Source organism: Cydia amplana, chromosome 23, assembly GCF_948474715.1.
Source record: "Cydia amplana chromosome 23, ilCydAmpl1.1, whole genome shotgun sequence".
NCBI classification, from domain to species: Eukaryota; Metazoa; Arthropoda; class Insecta; order Lepidoptera; family Tortricidae; genus Cydia; species Cydia amplana.
Genome location: NC_086091.1, coordinates 9,890,185 through 9,917,809, shown reverse-complemented (window position 1 = coordinate 9,917,809; position 27,625 = coordinate 9,890,185). Strand labels below are relative to the sequence as shown.

General features: G+C 38.2%; 1 long non-coding RNA gene across 1 annotated transcript in view; it reads right to left on the bottom strand.

Moving 5' to 3' along the window:
* The window catches only part of LOC134658884 (uncharacterized), a 185,953-nt gene that overhangs the window by 39,887 nt on the left and 118,441 nt on the right, over positions 1-27,625 (bottom strand). The window contains exon 2 of the long non-coding RNA XR_010097760.1: positions 17,819-17,896. This is a non-coding gene — a long non-coding RNA (uncharacterized LOC134658884). The remainder of the gene's footprint in view (positions 1-17,818; positions 17,897-27,625) is intronic.

The following is a 27,625-nucleotide window of genomic DNA, read 5'->3' as shown; positions in this document are numbered from 1 at the left end:
TTACTTTCGCACTAATATGCGAGTACGAGCGAGATGTATAGAAAGTAAATTACGTTCTCGATGGCGTTTATGTCAGTGCCAAACTGATGGTAGCCGTACAGTATATTCTCAAAAAACTGTCGGCCGGCAACGCTCTATTTCCCGGACTTTGTAATCATCATCAACTGAGGCATTACAGCCGCGGGTGGGCCTTATACTGGTCAAGCAAGTCTCTCCAGTCCGATCTATTTGTGGCCTTCCTTATCCAACTTCACTCCTAAGGTTCTGATGTCCTGGTATACGCCGTCCAACCATCTGAGCTTGGGCTTGCCTTTACCTCTGCGACCGTCCGGTCGGCCTTCTAGAAGGCATTTGGGTACTCTGGCCTCGTCCATTCCTACCACGTGCGTAATACTTTATAATTGCGTTTTATTATTTTGTTTCAAAATGCAGCCTCTCTGTATAGGAATACGTTGAAATGTTAAGCTGCGAGAGAAAAACTAAACTGCATAAATAATACATGTTTTTGAATAAAGCTTACTGTTTTAAGCTTAATATTTGCATCGTACTTTGTGTTTGAGATAAAGTTTATTAAAATATGTGAAACATTCCTTTTATTTTTTAATGTTGAAATATTTTCACTCATATTTTTGAAGTTTATAGTACGGCTTAGGTTTAAATGACAGTACTAAGTATGTATGATTTTTTGTATGTCTGGTAGAGATACATTACATACAACTAGGTATTATATGGTTTTTCCCATAGTCGGGACACTGACGACCGGTCTGGCCTAGTGGGTAGTGACCCTGCCTGGTGGAGCCGATGGTCCTGGGTTCGAATCCCGGTAAGGGCATTAATTTGTGTGATGAACACAAATATTTGTTCCTCAGTCATGGGTGTACGTTTTCTATATATATAGCATGTATCTGTCTATATAAGTATGTATATAGCCTAGCACATATAGTACTCGTACAAGTTTTGCTTAGTTTGGGGCTAGCTTAAGATATCCCCTAATATTTATTATTCATTATTTATTTGTTTTATAACAGACTAGGGACCCGCCCCGGCTTTGGACGGGTTAACAAATTATACACAAACCTTTCTCCAGAATCACTCTATCGATAGTATCGATAGGTGGAAACCGCATGAAAATCCGTTCAGTAGTTTTTGAGTTTAACGCGAACATACAAACACACAAACAGACAGACGCGGCGGGAGACTTTGTTTTATAAGGTGTAGTGATTATTGAGTCAGAAGGCAACATATACGTCCTTTTTTCATTCTCACTTGTATCTCTGCCAACGTTTTCGTGCTACGCTCGTAGCCGATCCCAGCGTTTTCCCGCTTTGTTAGGAAAGCGACGAACAGAACCCGCCGAGCGAGTTCCCGGTACTCAATGTAATAAATCCTTTCACATCTATAAGGTCGTATATCCCTTAACTGGGTCAACAGATACGACCTTAGGTATATATCGAACGTTCTCTTTTGACAAGCGAGGCGTAAGCTACGTCACGTGACTTCAGAGAACAGGAAATCACAGTAGGAGATAATAGCAGTATGAAAGTCGTGAAAGAGTTAGGGCTCATTTTGACGGTGCGAGAACTCGCATGCGAGTTTCATTACATTGCGTCATTTGATCGGTCGGCTGAATTGACGTAACCTCAATGGTCCGCAATGTAACTAAAATCGTATACGAGTTCGCGCGCCGTCTAAATGGGCCCTCAATAAAAATGAGTCACTCGCATTTTCTTCATCGACGGCGAATCAATCGAGGGTACCTAGTGATTTTAATTGATATCGGAGCAAAAGAGAAGTATTTTTAATTGTTTTTCTGTGTTTCAAGAAGTAGCTAAGCGGGTGAGGGGTTCAAAATGCCTAATGCCTACACACTCTATTTTTTTTACACAAAGTTGTATTCACCTCATGAATACTTGCGTTGATCGTATAAATATGTAAAAATAAATATAACGGGACTCGTAACTTGTATCTTTTATCTTATACAAGCGGATGTCACTTTTTGACAGCTTTTGTTAGAAAGTGGAAGTCACTTGTATTACAAGTTACAAGCTTTTGAGAAACGGGCCTCTAGTCCCACAACACCTAAGCTCATTACTAGGCTTGTGTTGTATGATCCGCAACACGCAATATATTCTGTATACTGTGACCGGAACTACCGCCATAGCGGCTTAAGCGTCGGTGAAAAAATTACACGCGTTTTTGGCGGAAAACGAGTGACTTCCGGCCGAGGTGTCGAGTGTCTAGAATTTATGGTGCTTACTTGGACGGTATTTACGGGAATATTATATTATGGAATAATTCCCATTTTGGATTTCCGCGAATGCTTTGAAGGGTTAGGGTATGTAATGTTTCATTTATTCTGAAGTTTCGCGGTGCCTTGGTATTACTGTAATGTTGTGGAAAAAATATAGGTTTTGTTTTAATCTCCTGACTATACAAAAACCAGCTTAAGCTTGTCAAATTGACAAAGAGAACAAAATGCCGGTTGTCAGACAGTTATGTCATTCTTATAATTGTAATTACCTTTTAATTAGGTTTCCGTACCCAAAGGGTAAAAACCGGCCAAGTGCGAGTCGGACTCGCGCACGGAGGGTTCCGCACCATCAACAAAAAATAGAGCAAAACAAGCAAAAAAACGGTCACCCATCCAAGTACTGACCCCGCCCGACGTTGCTTAACTTCGGTCAAAAATCACGTTTGTTGTATGTTGTATGGGAGCCCCACTTAAATCTTTATTTTATTCTGTTTTTAGTATTTGTTGTTATAGCGGCAACAGAAATACATCATCTGTGAAAATTTCAACTGTCTAGCTATCACGGTTCGTGAGATACAGCCTGGTGACAGACGGACGGACGGACTTTGGGTACGGAACCCTAAAAACGGGACCCTATTACTGAGACTCCACTGTCTGTCTGTCACCAGGCTGTATCTCATGAACCGTCATAGCTAACAGATGATGTATTTCTGTTGCCGCTATAGTCTGTGTAGAAAGAGATCCCATACATTTCACGACTCTCTTTCGGCTCAGACTCTAACAACAAATACTAAAAACAATAGATAATGGTACGGAACCTTTCGTGCGATAGTCCGACTTGCACTTGGTTGGTTTTTAGGGTTCCGTACCTCAAAAGGAAAAAACGGAACCCTAATAAGATCACTCGTCTGTCTGTCTGTCTGTCTGTCTGTCCGTCCGTCCGTCTGTCACAGCCTATTTTCTCCGAAACTACTCGACCAATTAAGTTGAAATTTGGTACACATATGTAAGTTTGTGACCCAAAGATGGTCGTGTAACGTAAATAAATGAATTTTAAATATGGAGGCCATTTTTGGGGGGTAAATGAGAAAATTAAAAAATAAAGTTTTTCTAACTATATCGTGTTACATATCAAATGAAAGGGCTCATTGTAAGAATCTCAAATATATATTTTTTATAATTTTAAAATAAATAGTTTAGCGGTTATTCAAGAAAATAGGCAAAAAGTGACCATTCCCCCCCTTATCTCCGAAACTACTGGGTCTAAAATTTTGAAAAAAATACACAAAATAGTTATTTACCTATAGATGACAGGAAAACCTATTAGAAATGTGCAGTCAAGCGTGAGTCGTACTTAATTACTTAGTCTTTGACCCTACGCCTACGGGTTTTTTTTTATGTTTTCTCCGAAACTACTGGACCAATTAAGGTGAAAATTGGTACACATATGCAAGTTTGTGACTCAAAGACGGCCATGTAACGCAAACAAATGAATTTTAAACATGGGAGCCACTTTTGGGGTGTAAATGGGAAACTTAAAAAATAAAGTTTTTCAAACTGTATCTTGTTACAATTCAAATGAAAGAGCTCATTTTGAGTAACTCAAAAATGGGGGGAAATGCCTCCGGCGCGCCTCACTCTAAATTTTATATCTGCATACATCTAGCAACTATATCAAGTTTGGTGTCTTTTTCGTGTAATTCGAGGATAAGGAATTCATTTCTGTGACTAAATTTTCATTCACCCATACAAAAAATACGAGAAATTCATAATTCATAAAAAATCTTTACACTTTTTTTTACGAAACTCCTCTACAGAATTAAAAGTATGGGGATTTGCTCTAGAAAAAAAAATACCTGTGAATAGCCCAGTTATCCTACTATATATAATAGTAAACTTATCAAACATTTTTCTTTTATAACCCTCTTAAATAACCCTCTTAAAAAAATGTTTTGTGTCTCACGGCGTACCTGCATTGTAAGAGCGGTAAGCAGCTTTTAGGATTTTTAAGTATGTTTAGATGATTTCTGATAAGTTGTTATGCTTCTGTACGGCTACCATCAGTTTGGCACTGACATAAACGCCATCGAGAACGTAATTTACTTTCTATGCATCTCGCTCGTACTCGCATATTAGTGCGAACGAGATGTATTATAGAAAGTAAATTACGTTCTGGATAGCGTATATGTCAGTTTTGACACTGTCAGTGACTCATGGTACGGGCTCTGGTTGTAGATAACATTAATAAATTACTGCTGGACTTGATATATATACACATACAATTTAATTATTTTTTTAAGAAGCAGAAATGTCTGCGACCGATGCTATTATGCTCAGAATAAATTAAAAATTGGAAAAAATACTGTCTCGGGTGACACTTGAACTCCAGACGCCGTGAGTTCAAGTCTCACCCAAGAGAGTAATTTTTCCACTTTTAAATTCATATAAATAAAGATGTTGGGAACACTTTCGCCAGTAGAGTTATTATAATTGTGATAAAATTAACATATTTAGTTCTAAGGATAAGTCTGACAAAAAATGCACATAGGTCCGTGCAAATGTGCAGTCAAGCGGGAGTTGGACTTAATGGACGGAACCCTTAGAACGCGAGTCCGACTCGCACTTGGCCGGTTTTTTTGTTATATGTTTAAATAAATACATTATAATAGGGATGATGACACATGTTGAATTTTATAACAAAATCTAGTAAAATAGATAGCAAACGAGCAATTTATCACAATAATGTGGATATTAAAATAAAATATTGAAAACGTACAAAAATACAGGACCTAAAAGTTTCAAAATGTAAGTTTTTTTAACTTCCAAAAACGATAAAAGTAAGGGTACCATTCGATTCCTTACATTTCATCCAAAAAAAGATTGTATAGCAACTATATACATAAACGCAATATTTCACCGACAAAAACGCAATTTTCTTGTTTTGTCCATACTACAAGATGGGCGATGACGTCACGGCCCCTGGCCGTTTTGTATAGGGCGTTTCGCGAGTGAAGTGCGACTGTCGGCCTTTGACTACAATTTCTGACTTTTGTGTTACTTTAATGCAATGGGTCCCATATAGACATTTGATCCTAAAAACAAACCCGATCGATTGATACCATAAAAAAAATTAGTCATGTAGCCTATTCTAATGCGTATTCTAAATAATACACAGTATTCAGAAAACGGGAGTGCGCGTGGGGCAAAACCGAATGTCAAGAATCACAGATTTATGTTTAAGGAAAACTAATTTCCCGGGGAGATTATCTCTAGGTACTTTATTTTCTTCTCTTTTCTATATTTGGAAATAATTTCTGATTTATTTTGTATCTGATGAGCTCCATAAAAATAGAAATAAACCGTTTTAGAGGTCGCTGTTACCTAACTGCAAAAAACAAACACGAAAAAACTAACTTTCATACGTTTTAAATGTTTTCGAAAATGAGTTACTCTAGCTGTTTTTATAGGGTTCCGTACCTCGAAAGGAAAAAACGGAACCCTTATAGGATCACTCGTGCGTCTGTCCGACCATTCCCCCCTTTATCTCCGAAACTATTGGGTCGAAAATTTTGAAAAAAATACTCAAAATAGTTCTTTACCTATAGATGACAGGAAAACCTATTAGAAATGTGCAGTCAGGCGTGAGTTGGATTTAATTACCGAGTTTTTGATCCGACCCCTAATACGGGTTTTTAGGGTTCCGTACCCAAAGGGTAAAAACGGGACCCTATTACTAAGACTCCGCTGTCCGTCCGTCCGTCCGTCCGTCCGTCCGGCCGTCCGTCCGTCCGTCTGGCTGTCACCAGGCTGTATCTCACGAACCGTGATAGCTAGACAGTTGAAATTTTCACAGATGATGTATTTCTGTTGCCGCTATAACAACAAATACTAAAAACAGAATAAAATAAAGATTTAAGTGGGGCTCCCATACAACAAACGTGATATTTGACCGAAGTTAAGCAACGTCGGGCGGGGTCAGTACTTGGATGGGTGACCGTTTTTTTTGCTTGTTTTTTGTTGATGGTGCGGAACCCTCCGTGCGCGAGTCCGACTCGCACTTGGCCGGTTTTTATTTAAAAACATTTCATTCAAGTTCCACATAAAAAATACATTATTAAAAATTGGGAATAATGTACGGAACCCTTGGAACGCGCGTCCTGCTCGCACTTGACCGGTTTTTGCTTGAAATATTTGCTCCGTGTTTTGTATTTCAAATAGAATTGATTAAAATTATATGAAACATTCCTTTATACACACATATAATAAACCCTCTCTAATGCGTTCAAAAACCGCAGATTACGATCAGCATATAAGTATTTATTACCAGATTATATGTGACGTTATCTATGAAAAGGGACCTTATTGTCGATGGCGCTTACGCCATTATTAACGATGCTCCGATGTAAATACAATGCCGCGCGACACTGTGCGGCGTAAGCGCCACCGACAATAAAGTCCCTTTTCATAGATAATGCCCCATATTTGTGGTCCTTATAACGTCATCTTAATGCATTATTTTTCTGATCCAGAACTTTTGAAATAATAATAATAATAATAGATCGATCGCAACGTCGGGGCGTGCTCGTTGACATCACCATCCCCCATGATAAGAATCTCGTGAAAGCCGAGAAGGACAAATCCAGTAAGTACCTAGACTTGGCTCACGAGATAACCGCCATGTGGGATGTTATTGATTCGACGATCATTGTCCCGATAGTTTCAGTGAACGGTCTAATAGCGAAGAGTCTCGACCAACATCTTGAGAGACTCTCGCTAGGTGGTTGGATCAAGGGTCAGATTCAGAAGGCGGTGATCTTGGACACGGCGCGGATAGTCCGCCGGTTCCTCTCTTTGTGGCCCTGACCACCGGCAGCTTGGGCCTTGCCCCGCTGCTGGCGGCACCCTAGGTTAGGTTTTTTATAATGTGTTTATATGTATATTTTCTTGTTTTGTAAGTGTTTTTATATTTTATTTTTATATTCATATTATAAATAACCAAGAATAAAATCTTTATTGCTTTAAACCTTAAACATTTTTTTTTGTTATGTTAATGTTAGCAATGAGTCTTGTATTGTGAGGATTTCTTATACTCTGCACCGTTGACAAGCAACCATACACAATCACAATAGGTATTTACTTTTTTCCACGATTTCAGCTCACCTTTTCCCTGAATGTGTTTGCAATGAAACGGTTTGAGGAAACGGCCGCTTTCCGGCCCGGGGGCTAAGTATTTCGGAATCACGGACGTTGCGTTACACGTGTCGTTCAGGAATATTATATTGTGGGTGAATAATTTCATTTGTGCGGTGAAAAATTAAGGGTTTATAAACTGCTATTGTTATTCGTTTGACTTTTTTAAATATGAAACTCACTTTCGGCTCGTTTCATAAACGGACACTAGTTTTTTAATGTATCTCAATTATCTCATTATGTAGCAGTCACACTACTATTATGAAATAAAACGAGATTAAAAGTACTTAACCGTGACATCAGAGTTATTGAGTCATCACAATGTTTATAATTACTAAATATCTGGGTGACCGAGCTTTGCTGGGAAAACTTACAAAAACTCAAAAATGCGCATTTTCCCAGAGATAAGACCTAGCTAGATCGATTTTTCGCCCTCCAAAACCCCCATATAGCAAATTTCATCAAAATCGTTAGAGCCGTTTCCGAGATCCCCGAAATATATATACATATAAATAAATAAATAAATAAACAAGAATTGCTCGTTTAAAGGTATTAGATTTACACCCACCTTTTTTGCATTTGTAGGTATGTTCGTAACCTAATTGTATTTGGGTTTGTTAGAATTTACTCTATAAGACAGTATTAGTTGCCTATTGAAAGAAAAGTTCAGTCAGCGATAAAAACTTGCATATAAAATTAATATATTTTATACTAGTAATATGACTCAAATTTTAGGGAATTCAATACAGTAATCATAATCATTAAAAAATGTTACCTCTCTCTCGCATATGTAATAAAACATCTGCCACATCTGGTTAGGTACCCTTAGCTGAGGTAAATAAATTAAAAATTTAGAAGTAGACGCAAAGTGAATTTAGTTATAGCAATTAATTACTGCAAGTAAAGACCGTCGAGAAAGCTCGTAGGCCAAAGAGTAAACAGGACAGACGAGAATAGGTTTCGAAAATCAGTTACTTTCGAAGAAAATCACAACCCCTAGGGTAAATTTCATTCGATAGCGTGACGAGCGCGGTGGCGTTTGCGTTATGTCTATTTTTGACGTGATAACGTCTTATAAATCGATGAACACCGGTAGCATGCAAGAAAAAGTGTCACGTTGTGGACAGATCTCCATGGTAACGTTGTGGACAGATCTCCATGGTAACGTATAAAAGTATGCAATTTATCATCAATGTTTTCTTATGACGTTATCACGCAAAATTATCGCCCGTAAACCGACTTTACAGACAACCATATTTTTTGTATGGGATTTTGACCAGCGCGCCAAGCTGGATGTTTTTGAAACTCAACCAAACAAAATAACACTTATGGCTTCGTCACACAGGGGCGTTTTCCGGGCGGGGCGTGAGCGGGGCGCGCCGCTTATACTTAGATATAAAACGCTCACGCCCCGCCCGAAAAACGCGCCTGTGTGACGGAACCTTTAACGAAAACGCGTACGTCACGTCACGCTATCGAATGAAACAGGGATACGACGGCAGGGCATATACACTCGATTTTTGACCTGTACCTATATTGACAAGTATTTTCAGAGAATTGTCCTATCTGCCCTTCTCTCTCTAGCTATAGCAAGCTCCGTATAACTGTCGCAATTCACTGGAACCTAACGATATTACATTCCTAACCTTTGTAGCGCGATTTCCCGGCTACTCGTAATTATAGGACGTTAAATCCCGTGCTTTTCGACGAGCGCTCTTAAATGGTTTTAAAGATTAAATTTTACCTCCGCAACCACTACCACCAGAGTGGGAAAACTACCACTAAAAAAACCGGCCAAGTGCGAGTCGGACACGCGCACGGAGGGTTCCGCACCATCAACAAAAAACAAGCAAAAAAACGGTCACCCATCCAAGTCGCAACGTCGCAACGTCGCAACGTCGCAACGTCGGGCGGGGTCAGTACCCCGCCCGACGTTGCTTAACTTCGGTCAAAAATCACGTTTGTTGTATGGGAGCCCCACTTAAATCTTTATTTTATTGTTTTTAGTATTTCTTGTTATAGCGGCAACAGAAATACATCATCTGTAAAAATTTCAACTGTCTAGCTATCACGGTTCGTGAGATACAGTCTGGTGACAGACGGACGGACGGACGGACGGACAGCGGAGTCTTAGTAATAGGGTCCCGTTTTTACCCTTTGGGTACGGAACCCTAAAAAAGCAACTCGCTGAGCACTGAGCGAAAGGTCACCGAGCTCACCGAGGGTTCCGTACTTTTTGTTATATTGTTATAGTATTTGTTGTTATAGCGGCAACAGAAATACTGATCTGTGAAAATTTCAACTGCTAGACAGGGGATCACGGTTCATGAGATACAGTCTGGTGACAGACAGACCGACTGACGGACGAACAGCAGAGTCTTAGTAATAGGGTCCCGTTTTTACCCTTTGAATACCAAAACGTAATAAAATAAGGAACCCTTTTGTACCTTTTTCGTACGGAACCCTAAAAACCGTCACATAAAACAATGAGTCACTGACAGTGTCAAACCTGGTCAAACCCGACATATACGCTATCGAGCTGAACGTTATTTCATTTCTATACATCTCGCTCGCACTAATATGCGAGGACGAACGAGATGCATAGAAAGCGAATAACGTTCTCGATGGCGTTTATGTCAGTGCCACACTGGTGGTAACCACACTTAAAATTGACAATGTTTTTATAAACTTCCCTTTAATTTGTACACGTAACGGTTCGTGTTGTATGTCGCGTGTAAAAGCTAAAATCCGTTATAAACGGAAACTCGAGTTACGAACTCTGGCAGAATGCGAAGAATTCCTGCATTCCGTCCGTTTGGCCATTTGCTGGTAACTTTAATTAAATAGCCTATTTTATAACCACGCGATAAACTGCGTTAATAAGAGCTGGAAATAGATTCTCATACAACATTATTGGCCTAGGCATGACCTTGTGATGTTATTCGCATTTTTGTAGAGAAAAATATACATTTAAATACCTCCTACATACATAATATAAATAGAACCTCTTAAAAGGTAAAAAGGAAATATCGAGCAAAATCCTAATTAAACCCCAATTAATCCAGAATTCATCCCCAAAATGCCTAGCTAAAGTTAAATTCGTATTTTTATACATTTTACTTTTTAATTGGCAATTGTCAATATACGATTGTCATCTTAAATTGCCAATTTTGCCATGGATCACTTAGGAAGACACATTAAGTGCCGAAAACCCGCCACTGAGGGCGCTCTGTTCGTAGTCGCTTTCCTCTACAAAGCAGGAAAACGCTAGAATCGGCTACGCGTGTAGCGCTACGAAAACGTCAGTGAATGTGTTAATGAACAGTACCTAATACCAAGGAAGCTTTAAAAAATAAGACATAAAAAACCATAACAAATAAATGACCGTACACAGACACTTGTAAAAAATAACGATCCGAGACTATTTACACGACATATCAAATCAACAATGTGCGAAATGTCGCGTGCGTGTCGAACAACGCCTCGCGACCTTTCTGAACGTAAACATGCGTGTCAAATAGACGTCCTGCGATGGAATAAAAGGAGTTTTTCATGTAGGGGAAGCTGGGGCAATACGGGACGGATTTTTTTCCCTTGTTACCTAACCGCCGACGGCAAGATAGGCCACCAAGCGAAGGAAAAACGGGGGAAATAATATGTGTAGTCGCGTATTTTGGCATAGTTGTAGGGAATGATTATGTATTAAACAACATACTAAAAGTACCGGAGGGGTGAAGCTAACGGGTAGGGCGGGGTTTAAAGGTCCCTTTTTATAGTTTTACGTATATAATTCGTAAACGGTAGCCCATAGTAAACAATTGTCTTATACGTAAATTATCTGTATAAAATTTCCTACAAAATAGATATACAGGTTGTCCCAAAAATTGCACGTCAAACTGACACTGCAGCTAGGACACACTAGCCGTAAAAATTAAATGTGCCATATTCTCCTGTCAGGCCGTAGACAACCTGACAATTTTACCGTTCCGTAGCGAACGAAACGCAACTGTCACTGTCACACTAATATGGAAAGGTGATAGAGAGACACAAAGCGATTCGTTGGCGAAGCGATAGCGATTGTCACCTACGCGGTCGTGGCTGCCGCTCTCGCATTGGACTTACTCGTACTAGTCATTTGCGTAAGATAAATAATGGACGCTGCTCAATCCATCACATTATTGATGTTAAAAGCCAGTGATGATGATGATGAGTAATGAATCTTTCTTATATTTGGGGGATTTAAAATAAAGAATGTAAACGAAGTCATAAAGTCATAAACTTTTTAAAGATTTTTTACGTTTTTACGAATTAACATAGGTAGCTTATTAATTACTGTCATATTATTTATCTTATAATTATATACAGCTTTATTATTTCTTACTTAATTTTACAGCGCAGCTTAGCTGTAATGCTGTAAAAATATATTTCAATAAATATCAATCAATAAATAAAATATCAGGGGTCCATATTGCCCCGTGCTCCCCCCATACCCTTTGAATCCGACACGCGCGTCCTAAATATAGCACTCGCTCTTGTCTGTAATGGCGGATCGGGATGCTGGCATTTCCAAGATGGTGGACAGGTGATGGCTAATTAAGTTTTTGCTTATTATGTTGTGGTGCAAGTTAAAAGAAAAGCGCGATTGTGACATTTTTAGACTTTAGTGTACAACCTCAAGTAAGCTTGAGGATATGGGTTGTTTTTAAATGAATAATGAGATAATATTTCTTTTTGCTGTCCATGGATGAGGTCTTGGTAGCTCAGATGGACTAGTGATCTATTGTTCGTGAGTTCAAGTCTCACCAAAGAAGACATTTATTATAAGCTTACAATTAGTATCATCGTTCGCAGACATTTAGTCTGCTTGATACAACATTAGTTTATAATATTTCTTGGTACGTAAAGTGTGCTAAACAGAAAATGTTAAATAACTTGTAACGCTTGTTATTATCAATAAATGATTGATTGATTAAGTAAACCGTAGTCAATTGAATAAAAGTATTTTCCACAATATCAATATTCAGAACCCAAATTTCATTCGATGTCTATTTTTGTATGGGATTTAGAACAGCGCGCCAAGCGGGACGTTTTGGAAACTCAAAATCCTAAACAAAATGACACTTAACTCAAACGCGTACGACACGTCACGCTATCGAATGAAATTTACACTAGGGCAGTGGTTCCTAACCTGGGGGTAATTACCCCCGTGGGGGTAAAACTGGTATTTTACGGGGGTAATAAGCTTACCTAATTTAACAATACAACAAACGTACACGTTTTATTTTTTATTACCACATTGGGAGGAGGGGTAAAATCAGGTTCCCTAGTTAGTCATAGGGGTAGCCGGACTGAAAAGGTTAGGAACCACTGCACTAGGGGTTCAGGGAGGAAAATGGGGACTAACGTAGTATGGGGAGTAACGTATGGAGGTCATCCACTATCGTCGTAGGCCACCAATGTGAAACTCGCTCCCGCTACCTCCTATGCATTAACCCTTCATCTTCTATAGCACGCGCCGAGCAGGTGCAGTGTGTTAAGGGTAGCTGGTAGTTAGTAGAGAGCCGGCGAAGTTACAGAGTTTTGTGTTAGCTTGTTTAGCCACTGTTTTACTTGTGAAAATTATGTTGAACTAAATTTGTTTTTTTTTTCGTTGTAAGTAATTCAAAAGTATTTTTGATGAACTAACAAATAAAATCTAGTTGCTCTGTGAGCTGTAGACCTAGCGAGCAAAGCTTTAACAGAATAAATGTATGACTCTGCCATTTAGAAAAAATCCAAACATATAAATAAAATAAATATATATTATAACATTCTTACACAGATTGACTAAGTCCCACAGTAAGCTCAAGAAGGCGTGTGTTGTGGGTACTCAGATAATGATATATATATAATATACAAATATATAAATACATAGAAAATACCCAAGACTCAGGAACAAAAATATCTGTGTTAATCACAAATAAATGCCCTTACCAGGACCGCGGCTTAACAGGCAGGGTCACTGATACCCACTAGGCCAGACCAATATAATCGACAAATACTTAGATTCTATTCAATCATCTGCACACACAATTTCACGAGAATCGGTTGAGAAATGCGACCTGCGGCTGTCGTGAATATATAGACGTCGTTAACAAAATTTTACATAACCCTCTCGTTGCAAAAATGCACTAAGTTTTGTTATTAAAATAGCACAACACTTGCCATAAGCAATTCTTTTTTTTTAATGGGGGGGGGGCGAATGGTCGGACAGACAGACAAGCAGACGCACGAGTGATCCTATAAGGGTTCCGTTTTTTCCCTTTGAGGTACGGAACCCTAGAAACAGTGTCCCCTTAACCCAATAATGTAACAACAATTATAGCAACAGGTGTATGACTCATGTCTCTCTACCACCTTGCACTAAATCACCATTTTGTTTTAGTCAAGTGCCAAATGTAACGTTATCCATGAAAAGGGACCTTATTGTCGATGGCGCTTACGTCATTATTAACGATGCTCCGATATAAATACAATGCCGCGCGACGCTGTGCGGCCTAAGCGCCATCGACAATAAGGCCCCTTTTCATAGATAATGTCCCATATATAAACAATACCGTAAAGTGGGGTGAGTAGGGACAAAACTGACATTGAAATTTGAAACCTCGATAAAATTGTATTTTAACATGAGGCAAACTGATTTTTATACATATTAAATATTCCGGTCATTTGTATTTTAGTTTTTTTTTATGATTTTGTGTAGTTCCATTAACTTTAAAGATAAACACGAAATAGTAGGAAATCCCAGCTCACCCCGTAGTCGGGGCGAGGTGGGATTTCCTACTAAGGTGAGTTTTGAAAATTGTTGGATCGACACTTTAGGATTATGAACATTCGAATATTATTATCTTCATTTGTTATTAGAATCCCACCAAAAACATTTTCATGTAAAATGTTGCCAAGACGAAACCATAAGGCCCGCACTGACAAAAAGTTATCAGATCTCTTGTAGAGCCAAGCTTCTAACTCTACAAGCCCTAACTCCACAAACTCTACACCTTAGTCAAAATATGTGGCTTGATCGTTTCGCTACTGTCACATGGACGTAAGGTGAAAAATGTATTCACTATTCATTATTTTTTATAATACAATAGTTCTTCGAGTAACGAAACGGCCAAGCCACATATTTTGACTAAGGTGCAGAGTTTGTGAAGTTAGGGCTTGTAGAGTTAGAAGCTTGGCTCTACAAGAAATCTGATAACTTTTTGTCAGTGCGGGCCTTATGGTTTCGTCTTGGCAACATTTTACATGAAAATGTTTTTGGTGGGATTTCACTTCTTTTTGTAAGTTGCTTCCATCCCCTAATTTAAAGGGTTGCGCGTGTGATTTAAGGACCTACTATTAAAAATCCTGAAATACGTACCTCGGGGCATCTTTTATACAATCTGTTTTTTACTGATTCCCCATACAAACTTCAACCCTCTTTTTCCCCTAACGCCCTTTTCCACCCCCTTTTCACCCTTACGGGATGATTTTGGGATTGAAACCTATTCTATGCCATTCCCCATTACAAAAACTATCTACATACCAAATTTCAACTAAATCGGTTCAGCGGTTATTGATTTCCCATACAAAATTCCACCCCCCTTTTCCCCCCCTTAGGGGCAAAAAATTTCAAGTTTTTGAATTTTTTTGTTGTTTGTGTACTAATACTATCTTACATACCAAATTTCAGCTTCCTAGGACTTCAGGAAGTACCCTAGAGGTTTTGATGATCAACAGTGAGTGAGTGAGTCAGTGACGAAATCGGGGTTTTTTAGATATGAATAAAATCTTAAGTATAAGAGCTATGCAATTGAAATTGTTTATGCTTTATAAGTCCACTATTGACATCATATCCCGAGAATTTTGTTTATCTGGTATAATGCAAAACCAAGTTATGAGGGTTCAAAAAAACGACGAAGCGCTTCGAGAAAAGGTAGGTAGTGCCCTTGCGCTTCGCTTTGCTCGTCTTGGCGGGGGCACTACCGTGCCCCCAGATATATAATTTACGTAGCAGTAGCCTGTAAAAACAAACTCACCCCTCCGTCATCCCTTCTCTCCCCATTCATGACCCAACTGCCCTCGCAATCCCTACTCACCCCATTTTACGGTACTGTAGGTCCATGTGAGACGGTAAATTCCAGGCGATTCGTTCAACATACGACATTCTGTCGCCTTAACCCTATAATGGCCAACAATTAAATCAACAGGTGTATGATATATCCGCCACCTGCCGCTAACCCACCTGCAGTTCGCTATCTTAAGAACGATAGCTATTTCGGAGATCAGCCCTAGTAGCACGGTCGCATTTTTATCATTTATCACCAAGCCTGTCACATTCTAACAAGTATGTAAGTGCGAAAGTGACGGGCATAGTGATAGTCGATAAAAATGGAACCGTGCTGAGCCCGCAGTATGTGGATTTAGAGGATATAATGTTAGACAACAAATGGTTTTAACTCTTTACACGACAACGGGTTTACTCACTTATTTTTATTTGCCTTTGGCGACATGAGCCCGTACCATGGGTCATTGACAGTGTCAAAACTGACATATACGCTTACGAGAACGTAATTTACTTTCTATACATCTCGCTTGCACTAATATGCGAGTACGAGCGAGACGCATAGAAAGTATGTAAATGCGCTGTTCCAAATCCCATACAAAAATAGACATAACGCAAACGCGAATGCTCCTCACGCTATCGAATGAAACTTACACTACGGGTTCTAGGAGCTTGGTAAGAGCGTGGAATTTTCATTCCATAGGTCGCAGGTTCAAACTCCGGCAAGTACTAATGAGTTTTTCGGAACTTAAGTACGATATATTATATCGTTTTACATTCGCTTTTCCGTGAAGAAAAACATGAGGAAACCGGGTTTGTTCCTGGTTCGTCGTATTCCTGTTTCGTCGTATTCCTTTTTCGTCGTATTCCTGTTTCGTCGGATTCCTGATTCGTCGTATTCTTGTTTCGTCGGAATTATATACATATTATAATTAAATATGTCGTGCAGTATACCAGTATTTACTAAATATGAAGATTTAATGTAATCACCAGTGATCGTACTTTTCTCTATCTTGATCTAGCATACATACGAAACAAGAATACAACGAATCAGGAATCCGACGAAACAGGAATACGACGAAACAGGAATACGACGAACCAGGAATAAACCGGAAACCGGACTAATCCCGATAAGGCCTAGTTTCCCCCTCTGGATGGGATCAGTAAAACCTAGTGCCATTTTTATTTCAACTTGATTTCGTTCCCAGTCCTACTAAAATACCTACGATCGGCTTCAACTCTAGGCATTTAAAATAGACCTAACCGATATTTAATTCCACTTCGTTTGATTTCCCCTAAAATCCCAACGTCCTATTTAAAGTACAAATAAAAGTAGCGACCGGACTGTCACTCAAGACTTAATTAAAGCTGAAAAAAGACCGAAATAAAGGGTGCAGAAATTCAATTAGAGACTAAAACTGGAACTTTTTGTACTATTTGTAGTACAGTTGGAAAATGGCTTTTTTGGTAGTTGGGGTGATATAGTGGATCTGTCACGTGAAATTGTTAAAGTTGAATGCTTTGATCCGGGAAGTATGTTTTTGTATTTGTGTGGAAGCATGTAGCTGCGTGGTAAAATGATACATCTAAAACTGAGTTTGAGGTTCGAACCTTTACGTGCTACTACGATTGCAACTTGCCTTAAGTTAGACTCATTAGAGCATGACGTTGTAAGGTGATTGCTGTTAGTAAAGCGTTAACAAGACTTTACAATAGCCACGATGGATTGCCCGGTGTTGACTAAAGAATGGTTAAACGCGTTGAAAGATGAATTCTTTATTATTTATTTAGAAATTTAAATCAGGCAACAAGGCCCATATTACAAATACCTCATTCATTAGCTGCACACATCCACATTAGTTTCCTTAATGAGCAAAAAACTAAAATATTCGAGACGCCTTCGCCATTTTGAAATTTAACCGGAAATCCTCAAGGTCTTGATCATAGTTTATTCCTTGTGTCCGTCATTTAATATAGAGGTTTGCTAAGCTTTATGAATAGCGGTAAATTTTTAAAAACGTGTATTGTATCGTTCTCCATTTTGTACGCCTAAAAAGTACTAAAAACATTTTAAACACAGAAGCCCTAACCAAATACCAAAGTGCCTTTTAAAAGTACTTACGGATACAGCAAAGCTTTGCAACACAAGTTGTACCGCGGCTCAAACTTGCCCGTTAAGCTAAATATCGGATAACACAACTCAGTAACTACTAAAAAAACGGCCAAGTGCGAGTCGGACTCGCCCATGAAGGGTTCCGTATTTAGGGGATTTATGACGTATTAAAAAAAACTACTTACTAGATCTCGTTCAAACCAATTTTCGGTGGAAGTTTGCATGGTAATGTACATCATATATTATTTTTAGTTTTCTCATTCTCTTATTTTAGAAGTTACAGTGGGGGGGACACACATTTTACCACTTTGGAAGTGTCTCTCGCGCAAACTATTCAGTTTACAAAAAAATGATATTAGAAACCTCAATCCCATTTTTGAAGACCTATATATCCATAGATACCCCACACGTATGGGTTTGATGAAAAAAAATTTTTTGAGTTTCATATCTAAGTATGGGGAACCCGGGGAACCCTCAAAATTTATTGTTTTTTTTCTATTTTTGTGTAAAAATCTTAATGCGGTTCACAGAATACATCTACTTACTAAGTTTCAACAGTATAGCTCTTATAGTTTCGGAAAAAACTGGCTGTGACATACGGACGGACAGACAGACATGACGAATCTATAAGGGTTCCGTTTTTTGCCATTTGGCTACGGAACCCTAAAAAGGTATTCTTGCTGGCCGAGGTAGAGCGAGTCGAATAAAAAGTCGAACCAGGCTATTTGAAAATTATGCCCGCGTCAAATGATGGAGCTTTTTATTAACTTGCAATGTACCCAACTATTAACTACGAGTATGTTCCTATGTATGTACGGATTGTACGGGTCAAATCTTGTAAGTTAAATTTGACCGACTTTCAAACTTCCAATCAAGCTGAAAATTTTGAAACATAGGTAGGGATGTAAGTCAAGTGTAGACATAGGAACTCTGTGATAAATCAACGCAACCTAATTGTGTTTGGGGTTTTTAGAATTGTCGCGATGAGTATTAGAAAAGTACAGTCAGCGATAATAGCTTGTACCAAAAATGAAAAAATTGCCATAATAGTTATTTTCGATACAAGTGCGAAAAAGAGGAAATTCGAAACGAGTGGCGATAAATTAAAACACGACCGAAGGGAGTGTTTTAAATCGACACGAGTTGCGAATTACCTATTCGCACGTGTATCGAACAACGTTTTACAGTACATATGGCACTTTAAAGTTTCGACATACACACGAAAAGTGCTATTTTACGCACTAGTGCGGAAAAGTAGCCCCATATGTACTGTAAACTTATTTTTGTATTCTGTTCTAGACGAAACACCGTGTTTGCTTGTTCATGCGATGGCAACAGCACTGGAGTTTATTGTTCTTTTTAGACGAGTCTAGCGCGATTTTGTTTACAAGCTAACTTTGGATACACGTTCAACTTTTGGCTTATACTATGGTTGCAAACAAACGTACGGCCTGTGGTGCTAATGGAGAGGTTGGGAATGGCAACTTGGTTTAGATGAAAATCTTCTTTTATGGATCGAATAGGTAAAATTCAGGTCATCTACTTTCCTCTTAAGTCACAGTAAGGTAACGTTACCATACTCTGCAAAGCGCATGGTCCTTGGAGTTACCACTGTTACCAGTTCAAATTAACACTGGGTTAACGGTTTAACCGCTTAACCCCGGGTTAGTGGGATGATGCAAGTGGGCATTTGAGAAATTGAACTCTGTAGGTACTAGCTACCTTCAACTCTTACTATCTTATACCAACTAGGCTAAACAGTAAGTACCTAAGTAATTGTTTTAGATATAGTATAGTCTGTCAAGCTGGATATATGTCAGTAGCAATGTTAAGCAAACTAAAGTATTATGGTATCCCTAGGAAACAAACAAAAAGCAGTAATGTACATTGAACAACGATGAAATGTAAACTAAACCGTTCCACAGATAAGAGACAAATGGTACGCGATATTCGAACAATTCAAACGTAGTGTTACTAACCCGCGATTTTTCAAATTAGCTGCCTTTTCGAACTGACAAGATTTGCTTGACCAAGCAGAGTCAGACCGAGAAAAGTCTGCAGCGATTTTGATAGCCCACGCAGTGCAAGTGTCATTTCAAACGTCAAACTTCTATGAATTTTTGACGTGTAAATAACACTTACATTTCGTGGGCTATCAAAATCGCTGCAGACTTTTCTTGGTCTAACTCTATAACTACAATAGAATTTCAGAAATACAAATGGCCAAATTCCTAGAACTTAAACCTAACCGTTAAAAAAAAGTAAAAAAAACGCCAGAAAGAACAATAAAATTCAAATCTGTAACGCATTCCGCAACGGCTTTCATTCGGAATCACTTTTTAATTGTTTGGAATTCGAAGCTGGCTTTTTGTGAACGTTTTGAATACTTTGAATTGGCGCTCCGTGAAAACGCCGCCTCGCTGCGACGATTTTGCAAAGTTAGTACGAGTTTGTTCGTATAGATGGCGCTGTTTTTAAAATTTTGCTGTGTTAACTAAATGCTACTTATATATACAGATAAGGGCAATAGGGGAGTTACATCTATCAAAATTAAATTATGAAAATAGTATGTTAGGTAATTAACTAGGTACCTATAAATAGTTTTTACCATAAGGAATTCGAATTTAGTAATTTTTGTAATAAAAACATGAGATTTATTTTTGACTTCAAAATTAAAATCGTAGTTATATAATCTGTATGTCACGTGACCGAAAGCCGACCCGCCATTTTTTCTCGTGAGTGACGACCTTATAGCACCTTATAGCTTAGTCTAGGTATAGCAGACCCAAGTGTTATGTAACAACAGCAAAAAGTTTGCACTGCACAATTGCACATTTTGTCGTCTTTTTGTTAATGGAATGCAGCCATGCCGAGGTAAATGAATAGTTACATCGATGTATTCGATTACAATATTCGCACAAGTGGAATTATATTTCGCAATAATTGGAGCCAGTCAATGGATGCGGTTTGAGCAGTGTTGCTGTAAATTATGTTAGTAACTTAAATACATAATTGTTTAAGTAAATTAATTAAATCCTAGTATAGTAAATTAATAGTTACATCGATATATTCGATTAAAATATTCGCACAAGTGGAATTATATTTCGCAATAATTGGAGCCAGTCAATGGATGCGGTTTGAGCAGTGTTGCTGTAAATTATGTTAGTAACTTAAATACATAATTGTTTAAGTAAAATAATTAAATCCTAGTATAGTAAATGAATAGTTACATCGATATATTCGATTACAATATTCGCACAAGTGGAATTATATTTCGCAATAATTGGAGCCAGTCAATGGATGCGGTTTGAGCAGTGTTGCTGTAAATTATGTTAGTAACTTAAATACATAATTGTTTAAGTAAATTAATTAAATCCTAGTATTGACTTTATAAAAAGATAATAATCATTTATTCGTCGCAATCCATGGTATTACAGGAGATTATAGTTTATTGAAATCCTGATTAGATAATTACAATTTTTAGGGTTCGTTACATGAAAACTGATCTAGAAAAGTGTTCTGGGTGTCTCTGTCGATATGTAGTTATCTCAATTGGCAAAAAAAAAAATGTATCTTCGACATATTCAATATATTAAAACGGGTCACTTACTTATTTTACTCCATAGCGAGGAGCTTCAACGGGAGCACGCGCTGGCGAAAAATACTTGAGTGACCTGTAATATACCTATGTAAGTATTTAATAAATATTTCTTCGGGTTCATGATTAACAGGGCTCATTGGAACGTACCTACATTAGAATGATATTTAAATATCATGCGTCTATCCCGCGCCATTAGGTACATGTACGGGCAAGTACGAGCGAAATGCATGATAACTAAATAACATATATGTATGATTCAAATATCATTCTGATGCCAGTGTAGGTACGTTCGAATTTCACTGCAAGAGATGTGTTTGATTTGTTTTTCTTGTATCTCTGTTTTACAACAGTGAATCATGTAAACGTATTATATACCTTTGGCTATTCTTATTTACCTTGAAACGGGTCTTTCCGCTACAAATCTGGTCAATATTGACATTTGGCGCTGGTAATCCGGTCGGCTTGACATTTGGCATGTGTGACGCCGGGCTGACATTTATACAAAGATTATATCCCTAAAGCCCTCACAAAAAGCCCTGGAGGTCAGTTCAAACTTACATAATAACATTTAAAACTTTTGCGTTTTGAACACACAATAAATCACATTTACAACCGGGTCTAATGCGAATTTATTTTATTACTTACCTTTATTTACCGACGTTTCGACACAGGTTTCACACTAGTCGTGTTCGCGGCTAAGTAACTGATGTCCCAGCAAAATGTTAAAACAGAGATTTATGCAACTACCCGACAAAAAATGTATGAAAAAGTTTGGGGTAGACATCACATTTTCAAATCACCCACTACACATACAAAAAAAAAAGTCATAATAATATAATTGTGAAATAAATTCGCATTCAAACTAACATTATTTATTTGCCGTAGTAGTAAACATCTATTTATTTTTATAGTTTTGAATACCACAATTAAATTCATATAGGTATTTAATTTGTAAAAAAACAGCAGTACGTTTTGTGTTATAGTATAAACATTCTAACTTTGTATTTTGTGTAGATTTCGTATTAAAATAATAATTACAATACCACAATCAGCACGCAGCTCATATAACTGAGCCGCAATTTGTGTTTAATAGCCTGCCGCTCACAAAGCTCTCTATTGGAGTCGATTAATTCATGTTTAGAATAGTTAGAAATTATCAGGTTCAGATTCGAGCTGACGGCTTATGTACCTACCGGTGATATAAGTTACGAAAGAAGAGCGGGTTGGAAAATTATACATGTTTTATTTCGCGTAAACAATATATGGAGGAGACAGTAAGAGTTACATAAAACATATATTTAAATATATATTTCTTGAGGGATCTTCACTCTTCAGTATAATTTTGTTGGAAAATGATTGCGACAAAGATTATGGCGTTATATAAATATTTAAATTCTTTATTCAGACAATTTGTTAGTTAGTTACTTAATTTGTTAGTCATTAATAATCGTCTGTCAATTCTAACAAACAGATTTGACAGAAGATTCATCCACGCTTGTTGTTTATTTAAAATCTGAATATTACATGGCGCAGCCGGTAGGATTCCACTAGGTACTTACGATGGGTACCTCCTGGTTTGTAAGGCTACTAATTAGGCTAGAAGGCCGTAATAATTAATATAATTATCAGTGAAATCCGCCTCCGCGTTTAACTTGCGCCACCATTTCACACATGAATTGCGTAATGAGGCATACGATTTGCATATTATAGATGTTTACTGCCGGAATTAGTTTTGGCCGTAATAGTGCTAATATAAGAGTAATTTTGTGCTCGAAGCTCGTGCTGATAGTTTATATGATACTAAATGATGATCTTAAACAGTAAAAGCTACAGCCTTTTTACTAGGAGTTTCTATGAGAAATAAAATTGGAAAATGGTGACATTAAAAAATAAAATTATATTTATTTCACGAAAATAATGTCACCAAAAGACACAATACAGTGATCCCCACACTAGGCACAGAAATATGCATAAGACTGTCATTTATACGAGTATATATTCAGACGATATATATTTTGTACAAAACATATTTTACATGGAAAACACCCAAGACTCAGAAACAAATATCTTTGCTTATCACGCAAATAAATGCCCTTTACGAACCTAGGACCGCGGCTTCACAGGCAGGCCAGACCAGTCGTCAAATCGTATATACGTTTAATATATTATGACTGTATGCAAAAAACTTTAGGTTTATTTAATTATCTTGAGAAAAATAATCGTCGCTGGTAGCCCGCACTCGGCCTGTGGCGACGCCACACAAAAGGACGCCAGGAAATTTGCGTCCCTGTCCTCATACTAACTAATTGGTTTTGCTCTTTAGCGCGCATAGTTTCTGCATTACACTGGGGAGCATTTAAAATGGGTCAGTCTGTATGTACAATTGAACAAACTGATTTGTGACCCACCAATAGAACGTATTCAGTGTCATAAATTCATAATAATTTTAGTTTTTAATTTTTTTTTTTTTTATGATAAACTGATCGGCGATTGGCTCTAGACACACCTGATGAAAAGTGAAGACAGAGCCTAAGATGGAGCTCACCGGTTCAGTAATAGCCTATTCACTCTAGCTTTAAAGAGACCGAGGTCATATTTCTCAGGGAATACGGATGACGGGAGCGCATTCCATTCCTTAGCCGTCCTTACTAAAAATAAAAGTAATGCCAATAACGTAGCAAAGCTGAAAAAGGTATCGCAGTGGGTTAGGCATCACATTGTTCTAGTACATAGTACAGTCAGCAGCAGAAGTTGCTAAGCAGGCGAGGTGTTCAAAATGATCTTGACGCGACTTTATTGTTGAGAGACTAAGAGCGTGTCGAGGTAATTTTAAACACCTCGCTCGCTTAGCAACTTCTGCTGCTGACTGTACATACAGAGAAGTATACTTGGTCAAGCAAATCTTGTTAGTAGAAAATAGCGGCAAATTTGAAAAATCACGGGCTAGTAACACTACATTTTAATTGTTCGAAAATTCAAAAAATAAATGTCATTAAATATCTTATCTGTGGAACTATTTTGTTTGCATTTCATCGTTGTTCGATGTAAAGTCTATTTTTTTATTCGGTAGACTGAAATGACAGTTAATAGTATGAAATGACATTTCATGTTCTATTAACTGTCATTTCAGTCTACCGAATAAAAAAATAGACTTTACATTGCTGCTTTTTGTGCATTTCCACTAGCTAGGGATACCATGTTACTGACATTGCTACTGACATATCCGGCTTGACAGACTATTTATAAGAAGTGTATACCCGGTATTATTGTTATTTAGTTTGCTGCTGGTCTAGTTTGAATGCGAACCTTACCTTAACGGTTGTTGAAATGTCACTTTTGACACTGACAGATCAGTATCGTATCGGTGTGACATCTTATAAGCATTGTTCGAATTGGCATTGCATGCATCCCAAATGATGCTCTTGGTTGTGGCTAATTCAGATACAGGTAAAATGCATACTAATATTATAAATGCGAAAGTGTGTCTGTCTGTCTGTTACCTCTTCACCCTTAAACCGCTGAACCGATTTAGTTAAAATTTGGTATGGAGATAGTTTGAGTCCCGGGGAAGGACATAGGGTAGTTTTTATCCTAAAAATCACCCTCTAAGGGGGTGAAAAAGGGGGTGGAAGTTTGTATGGGGAATCGTTAAAAAGCAGATTGGGTAAAAATAAGCTACCCTAATTACTAACTCCACGCAGACGAAGTCGCGGGCAAAAGCTAGTACTCTATAAATAACCACATTGTTGAACAGGTGAACAATAGCAACATTGTCAGCTGTCAATATTGAACAGACAGATGTTCTGTAATTGTCTTCTAGTATTAGTGGTATTTTTCTGAATATTCATGAATACACCTGCAATAATGTAATGTTGCATTCTTTTAAGCACCTTACTTACCTTAAAAGGCAAAACCGGAACCTGTACAGTCGCCATCAGATATATCGGAGCGGCCGAGGTGTTCAAAATAACTGAACACGCATTTAACGCCTTGACAATCCTTTTCTTTTGGGTGCTAGTGCTAGTACTAGTGTAAGACAAAGATAGTATGATTATCTCTGCCTATGTTTGAAATGAGACAGTCCTTTGACAAACTATATACAATCACGCTCCGCGATCGTTGAGCCATTTAGGGTCCTAGCTAAATTGGTTGTTCAATACTTACGCTATAGAATTTCCAATTTAGCTAGAACCCTAAATGAAATAACAATATTAACGGAGCGTGACTGTACATCAAATTGTTTAAAAATATTTTTAATGCTGTCAATATCCAGAGAGGAAAATGGGGCACTTTTGGGGTAGTCGTCCACTTTCGATTCGTTTCTTAAAAGTATACCTAATAAAATCATTAAAAAATACTTCTAAAAACTACATCCTGTATTAAAACTGAACCTAAGATAATGAACTCCTCCAATCAACGCCATAACCTACACTAATTACTTCTATACCCGGAAGTGTGATGGCGGCGGCGGAAGTGCCCACTTCCGGGACACGTTCGTTAGCTAGTGGGGATTAATTGAAGATGGCGACAATTTCCGGTTAGGGTTTTGGAGGTTTTAGGGCTTAGGAAGGGTCGGATTTAGGTCCTTGATCTTAGTGTGGTTTTTGGATTTGCGTTAGGTTAAGTCAACGTAACACCCTTGACTTTGGACCTTTAACTTTCAACCAGATAATTATTTGTGAATAGGTATTCCTTTCCCCATTAGTCGCTTTTCGGTGAAGAAAAACATCGTGAGGAAACCGGACTAAGCCAATAAGGCCCAGTTTACCCTCTGGGGTGGAAGGTCAGATGGCAGTCGCTTTCGTAAAGACTACAGCCTACGCCAATTCTTGGGATGAGTTGCCAAGCGGATCCCAGGCTCCCATGAGCCGTGGCAAAATGCCGGGACAAACGCGAAGAAGATGATGCCTTTCCCCATTTCTCATTTGATTGCATGAATTGGCAGTGGTGCAAAAGGAAACTCTTAGGTCTCTCTGCTCTGTCGTATTTTAGATGTTTCTCTCGGCTGTATCCACAGAACATATTAAAGACGTTAGAACGGCTATCGCGCGCAGTTGTATCGGAACCGGTGTCGCCGCTCGTTCCTCTCCACATTTCCACATTTCTCGCGCAACGGTAGTAAAAACTTGTGTGCCTGGTGAATGGATACGCCTCCTTTAGACAGATTTGATGTCTGGCTTCTTAATCTGAACGTTATTGTGGCGCAAAAGGCATGTTTACGTTTTTCGGTCAGCGCGGGCGAGTACTAGCATGCGAGCGTTTGCTCATAACCGGCGGCGACACTTACCCTGCTCGCATCGCCATTTTACTTGTTCTGTGGCTGTGTCTCTGTGCAGTTTTATTGGTTGTTATCTTCTTTATTGCTTAGTTTCTGCCTGCGACGTCGTCTGCGTGGAATGTTGCCATGCAAAATGAAATTTTATTTTGTCAACACAAAGTTCATATTAGAATGGAACAGGAGACCTTTTTATAGGTCTCTGGGCGGCTAGAGGATAAAGACTTCTCTATGTCCTGGCCCGGGCAGAGGCGGAGCTAGAGAGCTATCGCCCATGGTATAATAATATACTCCGCCTGGTACTCTCTTCCGAGATTCGCGAATGACCTAACTGTCACTTGCCTACGTCATCATGCTGTTTACAGGTTCTCAAACTTTAAAATGTGGGAGAATTTTAACCAACAGTTAAAATTATTTTAACGGCATTAATTTTAAGTTATTCATGTAGAAACATAGTAAAATAAAACAAATCTATACTGCACTTTTCACTCCTACTCTTACAGTTCCGAATAGAGCAGCCAACCATTTTCGTAACAAAACATTAATTACGAAGCTTACGACGTGAAAAGTTTGGAAAACACTGCGACTGCTGACACTGAGCGAGAAGGAAATAACAATTAACACGCGTTCGACAAGGACGGTCGGTCAGGGACAAAATGGCGGATTGTCAAATGTGACAGCGCTATCCTGTGTTGCCAGTAGTGTAAACAGAATTACCCGAACGTCTGAAATTTCTTTCGTGAATCGGAAGATATTGCTAACGAATAATTAAAAATGACGTGTTATTGTAAAATTTAAGATAAAATACATATAAATGAAAATTATTAAATTATAAAGAAATAAATTAACTTATTAACCATAGATATAATGTACCCATGTATAGTGATGGGTAGGACATCAATTTAAAATGAGTTTGTATGAGTACCTCATTTTCTAAAATGAGGTGTTACAATGTCTTACTTCAAATGAGGTGAGGTACTAGCATATTTTCAGCGTCGACTATTCCATTAATTCCAACGGCGACAAAAATATTTAATGTATATACATATTTATGTATTCATCACTTCCTTTATAAATAAATAAATAGTAACATTTAATTGGAGTGCAAT